Genomic DNA, 12,563 nt, shown 5'->3' with positions numbered 1-12,563 from the left:
CTTAGGAGGCTTCTGAGAGGGTTGGCCCTTACACCGGCTGTTATCTCGACTTGGAACTGGCCTCATTTATCGCTGGGTGCTACTTGTCCACACTGCTCCGTTCCAGTGGCGGTGGCAGAGGCGTACCACTTAATATGGGCGTGTCCTGCAGGCTTACAGTCGGAACGCTTCAGTGTCCCGTACTGCAAGCCGGCCTCCTGTGTCACGACCGGCCGTGATCAATGGGTACGTGAGAACAGACTCCACATGATACTGCTTCAATTCATATATTACACCCACCTTATAGCCCACATATAATACACATATGCACACCAAGCATTACGTCTTAAGGGCAAGTCTTCATCTAAAAAAAAAAACGAAGAACTAAAGAAAATTAGAGCGCGGAGCTGAAGGTTTCCAACGAGGCACTTTTCTAGCTTTTCCGGCTTGTATGTTATTTCTGGCGGAGCATTTTTGGTTAAGCTTGGAAAAATTTAAGTCATCGGTCTGTGCCAGTGCCGACTGGGAGTCCCACCTAGGCTACGTTGTCGTCTACGAAAATGCACGCAAGCAAGCAAGCAAGCAAGCAAGCAAGCAAGCAAGCAAGCAAGCAAGCAAGCAAGCACATCATGTACGTTTCTAACCATTCACACGACAGTATAGATACCGTTTTAAAACTTGTTTCTTTAATAGCAGTTCGCATCCTTTTGAGCCATCGAGCGCTTGTATGTCTTCATCCTTTTACCTATACTCGCCGACCGAGTGCAACACGACGTTCATGTGTGCGTGGATAATAATAAATGTCTGGGTTATTATTATCAATATTATTGCATATTCAAACATAAACGAGTGCACACGGGACAGAGAGGAAATAGATGTGGGGCAGGCTTACACCGCGAGGGGCGCAATTGACGCCAGGCGAATAGTGTGCCTCGATGTGCGCGCCATCAAGGCACCCTACACGCGAATCTTTCGCGCGAAAAGACGACGAAGATGATAAGAAAGGAAGAGGACAAGCAGTAGCTTCTGTTTATTAACTATGCATTGGAGCGACCGCCTGTGACATAAATTGTTCAGTTAACACATAAATATGTAAATAAATTTTAAATAAATAAATAAATAAATAAAAATGTATAAATAAATAAAGGAAATAAATACTTGTACACAACTTCGCTGGTCAGCCACCTTAACAGAGTGGAATGCCTCATTAATTTTTTCATTGCGTCCCTATCGAAATGAGGCCGCCCTTACAGAGAATCGAACACTGCATTTTCGAGCTGAGCGGGGCGACACCTTAGCCGCTAAGTTGCCACGGTGAATCGACTACGACATAGTATTGCGTCCCATGTATCAAACAGTTATTAAGATAGTAAGATTGCCTCAACGAACGTTCGTATAGCTTATACCACGAAAAAAAAAAGAAACACTCCGGCGTGAGCTCCGACTGTGTCATCACGCGATACATCTGGCACGCTGCCCAAAAGTCGTTCTTGCGGCAGAGCGAGGTTTAGCTTTTCCAAGAGCTATTTTTTAAAGACGATTGTCTTTCTTGGGGAACTTAAACGCAGAAATTTTGGTCTGTCTTTCTGTCTGTCTGTCTGTCTGTCTTTCTGTTTGTCGGCACGTCCCTCGATTCAGCCACTCGGCCAAAGTTGAACCACTTGCCCAAGGGCCAGCCGTCTTGAACTGGTACGGCTGTTCATACTTGTGAAGGTTGTCGATCAAAAAGTAAATATCATGCATATCTGAGGTGCAACATCACTAGGTAAGTATTAGGTGGCGTGTTCCTTTAATAGAAAATGCATACATACGTAATTTTAAGGACCCTAGTTTCTTAAGCTGCGCTGAAATGCATAAGAATGGAAGCTTGAGCGAGTTGGTATGCGTTCATCTTTGTTGAAACAGCGCTCACTAGACGACGACGAAGTAAAAGAAGGCACAGGACAGGCAGCGCCTGTCCTGTGCCTTCTTTACTTCGTCGTCCTCTAGTGAGCGCTGTTTCAACAAAGCTGAAAATGCGACTGCGCTGAAATTTGCCTTCCTCCGTGCCCTTCGCACGAGCTCATTGTTGTGTTTCGGTTTCGGATCTGTATTGCACTGTACGAATGCCATGGGTTGGTGTTGAAAAACTTTAGTTTTGAGAAGGCCAAGAAGGTGAAAAAAAATATTTAAAAAATGAAAAAGCAGCGTTGTGGGCGGCCTTCAGGCTGCCGGTTGTGGGCGCCGCTCTGGCGTTCCTGTTTTACCCAGGCGACGTGTAAATAAAAGAGTGTGTGGAGAGTACTCGTTGAGTGCGGACGTTTCTCTGCTTCAGCGCTTCGCGCCAAACCGCGTTTTCGGCCTGGCTGGCGTCCCCGCCGGTCGCGTTGGCCACCGCCGGTCTTCGCCTGCTGCTGCGCCGGGACTACCAGCACGCAACACAGCACTCATGTTTCCCGACGTATTGCCAGATGGCGTCCATATCTCACACAGCGCCTCTTCTATCGTCTTTACACGACATTTGCAGCGAAGCACGCAGATACGCGGCCAATTTTTCTTTTTGTTTTCTTCTTTCAAAATATTCCTGTGTCTGTCGCGGTGCTCGTTTCGTTGACTCTTCGAGCTAAAATTGCGTGCCACTTGGAGTAAAAGGCAACAGAAAATGACAGCCCGCGGCGAATGTAGATGCATCGGTTGATTGACCTGGAATCGTTGCACGTGCGCGTGCTATAGCCATGGTCTCAGACGTCACTCGCGTCCGACGAGTGACGCGAACGCCGCGTTTCAGAGCGCAGCCTCTTAGGCGCCCGTTCCTGCGTTGAGCGGCGTCACCGTTGGTGTTGTCGTCGATAGAACGAACGCGGAGTCTGTCGATATCACGAGCCACTGGCATCTAACCTCGCTTTCTTTCTCCGTCGCGCGCGCTGGCCCCTCGGTCGGAGCTCGTGCGTATGCATGGGCTGGCACGTGCACATGCGGCTGGCTTAGCTTGTAGAGTGGCTGTCAGCGTTTCGCTTGGTTCACGACGCCTGCAGTAGCACAGAGTGGTGTGCGTAGCACCCGAGCGCTGGCAATTCCTGTGACAATATGTAACGAATGTTACATTGCTACAACTGCGGATAGCCAAAGCTTCAAACACAGTTGGCTGTGCCCCAACACGAAGCTGCGCTCAGAATTCGCGTTAGAGGGTATCGTGATCGTCAGTGAATTTTTCTTTTTTGTTTTTTTTAGTCACGCGGATGCCGCAATGACGCTGCGAACGGAACAAGACAGAGAGAAGAATGATACAGGACGCGCAAATGCGCAGTTACTACTGAAAATTACTACTGAATTTACAACGGATTTACTACTGAAAGTCGAAGCATGTTAACGTATAGCGAAAACACGCACAATGCATAAAACATTCACACCCAAGAGGGAGTCAGTGTTTAATAAAAAATTCACACATTCTAAAAAAAGCCATGTCCACATAATATTTCACGCACAGTGTACAAGAGCTATGAAATGGAAATGCTAGCTAAACTCCTGACAAACACAGAAGGGTGTCGCTCAGAACTTTCGGCAAGCATTCATAAGACGACATTCATTTTGTGACATCGGAAGAATGCAACACTGCGAGCGCATCTCGTTCGCTGAGGATAATGATCGAAGTGATGGCACGCCCAGTGCTAACGTAATCTCTATGAGGCCGGTGAGTGCGCGTGAACCTATCGCGCCGTTGGTGTCGTCGCTTCTTTGGTCTTCAAAAGTGTTTCCGCATCTGCGACGCGTTCTTGTTTGGTATAAGAACAAATGATTGGGCGAGTTGGTTAAATTAAGTTTCACATTTAAAGCAGCGCAAAAGCCGGGAGCAAAAGGCAAAGAAGACGTTAGGTCAAGGCGCTGAGTGGATGCGTTGGATGCGCACGAACGTGGTTGTTTTGTATGTATGCTTTCTTCCGGTTCGCAATAAACATGTCAATTGCTACGCAGCGTCTTATCCTGTGGTCTCATTTGCCTTGTGCTTCAGTCTTTAGCGCTGCTTTCAATTGTTGAGTATGAAAGACATTCAGGAAACCTCAAGGGACCATCGACTTAACTATAGTAAGGTTTGCTGTAAACGAGCGCTTACGTGCCGTTTATGTGGTCCACCCGTCCAAAATGCCAGTTCGTGTTTCTCTTCAACATTTTAGGTTGCCGACCACACGCTTTGAAAACTTGGGTTGCTCCTGGTTGTTCTGTCTTGCCGTAACCATCAGTGAACTGGTTCTAAATCTCACGAAAGCCTCATATCCCCCCGTAAACACACACACACACACACACACACACCACACACACACACACACACACACACACACACACGCACACACACACACACACACACACACACACACACACACACACACACACACACACACACACACACACACACACACACACACACACACACACACACACACACACACGCACACGCACGCACGCACACCGCATGCCACTTTACAGTTAGCAGGGTAGTTGTGTATTATCACTATTATTCCGATAACCGAAAAAATCTCGGTTGTGAGGCAGCAGAAGATTCTTTCCTACCCCCCATCAGAAGCTTACCCGAGCTCAGGCAGTCACATTAGGATTGATCCAAACCAAATCCTATCCCGCACCATTTGTGCTGAACAAAACTGACGGGGATTTTCTCGCCGAATGTAAACGTTGTGGACACACTCCGTGTCTATTTGATCATATGTTCTGCCTGGGCCCCAACCAAGGGGCCTCGGATCTCAACAGTGAGGAGGACTGGGGTCGGCGTATAACCAGTGAAGTCCTCCGAGATCAACTCCTGGCCGTCCGGAGAGCTCACGCCATCGGGAAACCTTTGGCCTACCGGTGCCTACGTGGGCGGAGCCACCGACTCAGCCCGGGGGCTTTGCCCTCGGGCCGTAGTTTCTCTGGATAATGATAAAGTCCTTGCCATGCCATGCCATGAGACAGCATGTTTCAAAATGAAGATTGTCTATTCACTTGGTAAGCGATGTTAATTTCCACTTGCAATCTCTCTGTTACTGTGTAACATTTATGTATGTAAACGTTGCTGTACATAACACGTTGATATTTCTTTCCAAATACTCCGCTGGGCAAATATACGCGAATGAGACTGCGTCAGACTATAGTCGAGTGCACTCGCCGTGGCGGCGACGATAGCACCGTTACGCGTTGCTGTTACTTCCATTTAAGACACGCACGTGTCTTGTGTCGAGGTTAGTGAACTTTTACCCTGAGCAGTACATAAAAGCCTTCAGTGCTTGCAGTATATACACCCGCATTCTTTAGAGTGTAAACATTAGCTCGACTGGAGGATTCCAACACTCAAGGACCGTTATCGTTGTTAAATAAAGACGCCACGCGCCAGCGACGCATCATACGATCCTGAGTGGCTATATAGAATTCCGTGCGTACGCCTCAGCAGTCAACAAATGTGTCTCTGTTTGACAAGTTGCCCCATAGCAATGCGTTTTAAGTGCGAAGCATTTCTTAGCGAACTACTGCGACTTTGAGCGTATCTATCTATCTATCTATCTATCTATCTATCTATCTATCTATCTATCTATCTATCTATCTATCTATCTATCTATCTATCTATCTATCTATCTATCTATCTATCTCCTATCTATCTATCTCTATCTATCTATCTATCTATCCTATCTATCTATCCTATCTTCTCTATCTATCTATCTATCTATCTATCTATCTATCTATCTATCTATCTATCTATCTGTCTGTCTGTCTGTCTGTCTGTCTGTCTATCTATCTATCTATCTATCTATCTATCTATCTATCTATCTATCTATCTATCTATCTATCTATCTATCTATCTATCTATCTATCTATCTATCTAGTCCGCCTACGACTTTGTGCTCTCCTGGTCGCTTGGTTAATCGAATCTACACCAAAATTGGTATGGCGTAACGTGACTGTATGACGAACACAAATGACAAGTCATAACATGAAAAATCATGACACGCATGTCATGTACAGCATGATTTACATGCCACGCTCATGGTGCGCTGGCGGCCGTTTCGCTAGCTTGATATACACCAAAATTGGTATCTTGCGACGTGACTGTGTGACGAACATAAATGGACACCAGTTAACATGAACATCATGACACGCATGTCATATACAGATTTAACTACGTGCCACGCTCCATGGTGCGCTGGCGGCCGTTCGCTAGCTTGATCTACCCCGAAATAGGTATTGAGTGACGTGACTGTGTGACGCACATAAATAATACACGAGTTAACATGAAAATCATGACACGCATGTCATGTACAGCATTACTTAAGTGCCACGCTCATGGCGCGCTGGCGGCCGTTTCGCTAGCTTTATATACACCAAAATTGGTATCTTGCGACGTTACTGTGTAGCGAACATAAATGACACGAGTTAACATGAAAATCATGACACGCATGTCCTGTACAGCATGACTTGCGTGCCACGCTCATGGCGCGCTGGCGGCCGTTTCGCTATGCTTTACAAAAATAACACCAAAATTGGTATCCGTGTCAACGCGACTGTGTTAGCTGAACATAACACGCGTTAAACATGAAAAATCATGACATGCATGTCATGTACAGCATGACTTACGTGCCACGCTCATGGTGCGCTGGCGGCCGTTTCGCTGGCTTGATCTACCCCGAAATTGGTATTGAGTGACGTGACTGTGTGACGAACATAAATAACACACGAGTTAACATGAAAATCATGACACGCATGTCATGCACAGCATGACTTACGTGCCACGCTCATGGCGCGCTGGCGGCCGTTTCGCTAGCTTTATATACACCAAAATTGGTATCTTGCGACACGACTGTGTAGCGAACTAGAGCTGTGCACGGGCCGTATTTCCGAGCCCGAGCTTGACGTCGAAGGCCCGCTGCGATACGGTGAAGGTTCGCTGCGAAAACGTTTTCCAGTAATTTGGCATTTCGAGCATTCAAATATGATCGACTATTGCACTCTATTGAAACTGTCGTGCACAGCAAGCAGTCGAAACGAAGTGCGGCGCTTTCGCATTATGTAGCCTGCCGAACTGAAGTTATGTTCGCTTTGCACTCGTCGCCGGACTGCCAGCCTCTCAAGCTTGGGATATCTCTGCTGCTTGTTTTTTCAGAAGATTAAAACTTCAGATGGACAATTCCATAGACGGATAGCGACGATAAACTTAAACGCAGAAATTTTGACGTCCCTCGATTCAGCCACTCGTTGAACACTTGCCCATCTTGAACTGGTACGGCTGTTCATACTTGTGAACGTTGTCGATCAGCATGCATATCTGAGGTGCAACATCACTAGCCTTTACATACATACGTAATTTTAAGGACCCTAGTTTCTTAAGCTGCGCTGAAAATGCATAAGAATGGAAGCTTGAGCGAGTTGGTATGCGTTCATCTTTGTTGAAACAGCGCTCACTAGACGACGACGAAGTTGCCTGTCCTGTGCCTTCTTTTACTTCGTCGTCGTCTACGCTGTTTCAACAAAGCTGAAAATGCGACTGCGCTGAAATTTGCCTTCCTCCGTGCCCTTCGCACGAGCTCATTGTTGTGTTTCGGTTTCGGTTCTGTATTGCACTGTACGAATGCCATGGGTTGGTGTTGAAAAACTTTAGTTTTGAGAAGGCCAAGAAGGTGAAAAAAAATATTTAAAAAATGAAAAAGCAGCGTTGTGGGCGGCCTTCAGGCTGCCGGTTGTGGGCGCCGCTCTGGCGTTCCTGTTTTACCCAGGTGACGTGTAAATAAAAGAGTGTGTGGAGAGTACTCGTTGAGTGCGGACGTTTCTCTGCTTCAGCGCTTCGCGCCAAACCGCGTTTTCGGGCTATCTTCGCCTGCTGCTGCGCCGGGACTACCAGCACGCAACACAGCACTCATGTTTCCCGACGTATTGCCAGATGGCGTCCATATCTCACACAGCGCCTCTTCTATCGTCTTTACACGGCATTTGCAGCGAAGCACGCAGATACGCGGCCAATTTTTTTGTAACTGCTATATACATTCTCACCACTGCCGCTCCAATCGCTGAACAACTGCATTGCGAAAAGCGGTAAAGGGCGGTCGCGGAAAAGGCGCTGTATGCGTGCTGGAAAACAATTCCCGCTCATTCTCTATATTTCGGGCTTGAGTCAGCCCGGCCCGCTAAAACTCCAAGTAGCCCGAGCCCGGCCCGGGCCCGAGGTGAAAATACGTCGGTCGGGCTCGGGCTTTCGGGCTACCCGGAGCCCGTGCACACTAAGCGAACATAAATGACACGCGTTAACATGAAAATCATGACATGCATGTAATGTACAGCATGACTTACGTGCCACGCTCATGGTGCGCTGGCGTCCGTTTCGCTAGCTTGATCTACCCCGAAATTGGTATTGCGTGACGTGACTGTGTGACGAACATAAATGACACGAGTTGACATGAAAATCGTGACACGCATGTCATGTACACAGGGGTCCACTGTTAAAGGGAACATCGGAGCGTGTGGCGGCAGCTCGGCACCACCGACAGCCAGCGGCTGCAGCGAGTTTCGCGCAGGCGCAGTGCGCTCTGTCACTCGTGCTCTTTCATTGTCTCCTGCCGTCTGCTTCCGCGCTGCGAATCGTCGCGAAGCAGTACAGCATGCCTACGTGCCCGTCATGGTGCGTTCGGCGGCCGTTCCGCTAGCTTGATCTACCCCGATATGGTATTCGCGTGACCGTGAACTGTCTGACGAACATAAATTAACACACGCGGTTAACATTGAAAATCATGACGCTCATGTCGGTGTACAGCACGACTTACGTGCCACGCTCATGGCGCGCTGGCGGCCGGTTCGCTAGCTTTATATACACCAAATTGGTACTTTGCGACGCGAGCTTGTGTAGCGAACATTAAATAACACGACGTTAACATGAAAATCATGACCCAAGCAATGTCATGTACAGGCATGACTACGTGCCACGCTCCTGGTGCGCTGGCGTCCGTTTCCGCCTAGCTTGATCCTACCCCGAATTGGTATTGCGTGAAGTGGGATGTGGACCGAACATAAATGACACGAGTTGACATGAAAATCGTGACACGCATGTCATGTACAGCATGACTTACGTGCCACGCTCATGGTGCGCTGGCGGCCGTTCCGCTAGCTTGATCTACCCCGAAATTGGTATTGCGTGACGTGACTGTGTGAAAAACATAAATAACACACGAGTTAACATGAAAATCATGACACGCATGTTATGTACAGCATGACTTACGTGCCACGCTCATGGTGCGCTGGCGGCCGTTCCGCTAGCTTGATCTACCCCGAAATTGGTATTGCGTGACGTGACTGACTGACGAACATAAATAACACACGAGTTAACATGAAAATCATGACGCGCATGTCGTGTACAGCAGGACTTACGTGCCACGCTCATGGCGCGCTGGCGGCCGTTTCGCTAGCTTGATATACACCAAAATTGGTATTGCGCGACGTGACTGTGTAACGAACATAAATAACACGAGTTAACATGAAAATCATGACACGCATGTCATGTACAGCATGACTTTCGTGCCACGCTCATGGTGCGCTGGCGGCCGTTTTGCTAGCTTGATCCCCGAAGTTGGTATTGCGCGACGTTACTGTGTGACGAACATAAATAATAGGAGTTAACATGAAAACCATGACACGCATTTTCCTCAATGACATACAAGACGGTGTATGCATCTCTTTGCTGGCTGCTTCGCATTACGTCGATTCCCACAATGCGTGGGATCTGCCGTTTTCTTTTTTTCTCGCAGCTCTTCATTATTTCCTTTCATAGAAACGCATAAAAGGAAGCCCTATAAAAATGATTAGATCATGCCGTAAAAGCGCGCCATGCCGCATATAAAATAGATTACACTAAGATAAGAGGATGGCGTGGTTTTACAGCAGAGAACAAGGACGCGATAGGTGCAGTGAGGACAACTTAGTAGAAGTGTTGCAAAGAAATATGAGAGCTCATAGGCTCTATACTGGAGGCTCAACAGCATACCTATAGACATGAGGACTGCTGTGATAGCGTGATGAGCAGAATTTCTGTTTAATGTGGTCCGCCGTGCACGTAATATTGACATTGATTGGCGCTAATGAGGGGTTGAAACAACACAAGCGTTCTCTGAGCCGGAAACGCCTTGCGGCATTGATGCGCTGTCTCGAGGGCGGGCGTAATGGATAAAACGTGGTTACGGTCACGTCCTACATGCGCTGGCCAAGTAGTGTGCTTTCGCAGAGGCGTACGAGGATTTCATTCTCTGACAAGGGTTGATTGCCCATAGGTCAGTCCTAGAGCCTTTCGTCGAAGGTCATCACAAGCAAAATGACAGCGCGTCGTTTCGCAGTCACAGTTGTCACAGTCACAGGCATTTGAGAATGTCATGCCGAGCAACAGGCCCAACAGATTTTACTGAAGTATGAGGCATTTAATGTGAAAGCAGGAGCTATATTCCCGGATTCAATTCATGGAGACCATATAGTGGTGAAGAAAAATCAAGCGCCGCTGTGCCTGTCTAATCTGAAGCAGGATGATATTGATGTGGGCGAGTTGGTGTAACATACTTAATAAATACTGTCTCATCTGGAACGCCAGAGAGCGAAGCCTTGTAGAAGCTGCATGCGTTTGCGGCAGTGGTATTCGTTTGCACTGCACCTCACCATGGACCGATCGCGCGGCATTATTCTTACTGTCTATACCAGAAAGGTGACAGCGACCAGGTATTTCGCTCCCATAGGCCGTTCTGTGACCTTGATGTTGTTATGTAGTTGAAATGTTTGCGGAAGGTCACATAGTCTCTGGACAGTCAACACATTCCGAACTCAGCCTCCCATTTCATACGCTAGAATTCCCAATGTAACTCTGTTTGGAGTTCATTATGCTCTCGACGGAGAGTCGTTGTACCCGGAAGGGAGTTAACGTGTCTCTTTAAAGGGAGTCACATACGTGTCAAGTAGGACTCATCGAAAAGATAACGCATTCTCTCTCTATTACTTTTTCTTAGAGGGAACGATGTAAACAAAATGTTACAATGACGATAAGTGACCACTACAAGTGCGGCTACTTGTTACAAACCGGTTCAATGATCTAGGCTCTATAGCACGTCTGATGTCCACACACACACACACACACACACACACACACACATATATATATATATATATATATATATATATATATGTGTGTGTATATATATATATATATATATATATATATATATATATATGCCGCAGGGCTCAGACTGATGAAAACAAGATCGCATACAACGCAAAAGAAGAATTCGCGTGTGCCTGCCAGGTATCGAACCTGGGACCTTCCGCGTGTAAAGCGGATGTGATAACCACTACACCACAAGCACAACTGTGCGGCAGTGATTTCACTTGCACTGTAAAGCTTCGCAAGATCTGCGAACATAGTGACCAGTTACGTGATCCGGGGCTGTGTTTAATACACGTGTAAAACGAATATTAGGACATTGCATCACCTGTTCGGAAGCTGTCATGTGTCGAATTTCGAAAATAAATCTATCTACTGTAAAAAAAAGTCACAGTTTCGCCGCAAGGGCGAAGCAATGAATGCGATAGCAAGAAAATTACACCATTTCCCGCTAAAGGGGAGCATGAGGCGATGTGAAGCCGGAGCACTTGCACGATCGCGTTCCGTTGGCGTTCTTTGGGCATGCTACCGACCTGGCGTCGTGGAAACCGAAGAGGAGCGCTACGCGCGTCTTGTCTTCCCTCTTCTCACAGGGCGAGCGGGGAACGCAGTCGGCAGGCATGCGAGAGGGAGGCAGCGTAGGAGAGGAGAGAGAGGGGGAGGGGACGGGCATGCGCTGGTGCTCATCGCGGCGTTGCGCAGGAGAGAATTTCGGTATGTCTAGCCAGCGCCCTCTAGAATATTTGGTCTAGCCCGCGTTTCAGAGGAAGAGTGGACAGGGGGAGGGGAGAGGGAAAGTGGAGAGGGAAAGGTAAGAGGGGAAGTGGAGAGGGAAAGTGGAGAGGGGGAAGGGAGATGGAACGTGGAGAGGGGAGGGGAGAGGGAAAGTGGAAGAGGGGGAAAGGGGAGAGGGGATGGGAAGATATACATACTTATACATATACGGTGCATGACGGCGGCGTCGGCGACGGCGACGGCAAAAATCAGCCGAGACTGTCCATATAATTGCTATCGCAATAAAAAAAACTTAAAGGGACACTTCAGCTCGAATTGTCATATCGGTAGCATTATTTTCATGCACGAGGCAAACAAATCAGGGCGTGCTTACGAGGGCCTTAGTAATAAAATTTGGCACGATATAAAAAGCCAGTAATCAAAGTTGGTTCCATCCGCGTGCTAAGCGGAGTTGACGACCACTACACCATGATCATCGCTGCAACACTCCGCTTCTTTCAAGAGGCACATTAAATACTGATGCCTTGAGCCTTGGTCGATGATTTTTTTTTCTTTTGGCAGGTTACTTGATGACGCATAAAGTGCAATGTACCGCACTTAGGAGCTACCTTCGCCATTGTAAGAGTATTGTATATGTCCTAGAGATGGTAACATCGATGAATTATTAATCGATTTATTGACGAAACGTCTCCCGCAAAACGATTAG

The 12,563-nt window shown here is 47.5% G+C and overlaps 2 protein-coding genes and 1 non-coding gene across 3 annotated transcripts in view; 2 read left to right on the top strand and 1 right to left on the bottom strand.

Moving 5' to 3' along the window:
* The window catches only part of LOC119383207 (EEF1AKMT4-ECE2 readthrough transcript protein-like), a 252,945-nt gene that overhangs the window by 102,228 nt on the left and 138,154 nt on the right, over window positions 1-12,563 (top strand). The gene's annotated exons all lie outside the window — the stretch shown is intronic.
* The window catches only part of LOC119383208 (elongation of very long chain fatty acids protein AAEL008004), a 131,322-nt gene that overhangs the window by 53,825 nt on the left and 64,934 nt on the right, over window positions 1-12,563 (top strand). The window lies entirely within an intron of this gene.
* Trnav-uac (transfer RNA valine (anticodon UAC)) lies at window positions 11,252-11,324 on the bottom strand. The gene has a single exon. It is a non-coding gene; the product is annotated as a tRNA-Val (tRNA).

The sequence above is a fragment of the Rhipicephalus sanguineus genome, chromosome 2, assembly GCF_013339695.2.
Source record: "Rhipicephalus sanguineus isolate Rsan-2018 chromosome 2, BIME_Rsan_1.4, whole genome shotgun sequence".
Lineage (NCBI taxonomy): Eukaryota > Metazoa > Arthropoda > Arachnida > Ixodida > Ixodidae > Rhipicephalus > Rhipicephalus sanguineus.
Note: the sequence above shows the minus strand (reverse complement) of the source record. Positions and strands in the feature narration are given on the sequence as shown.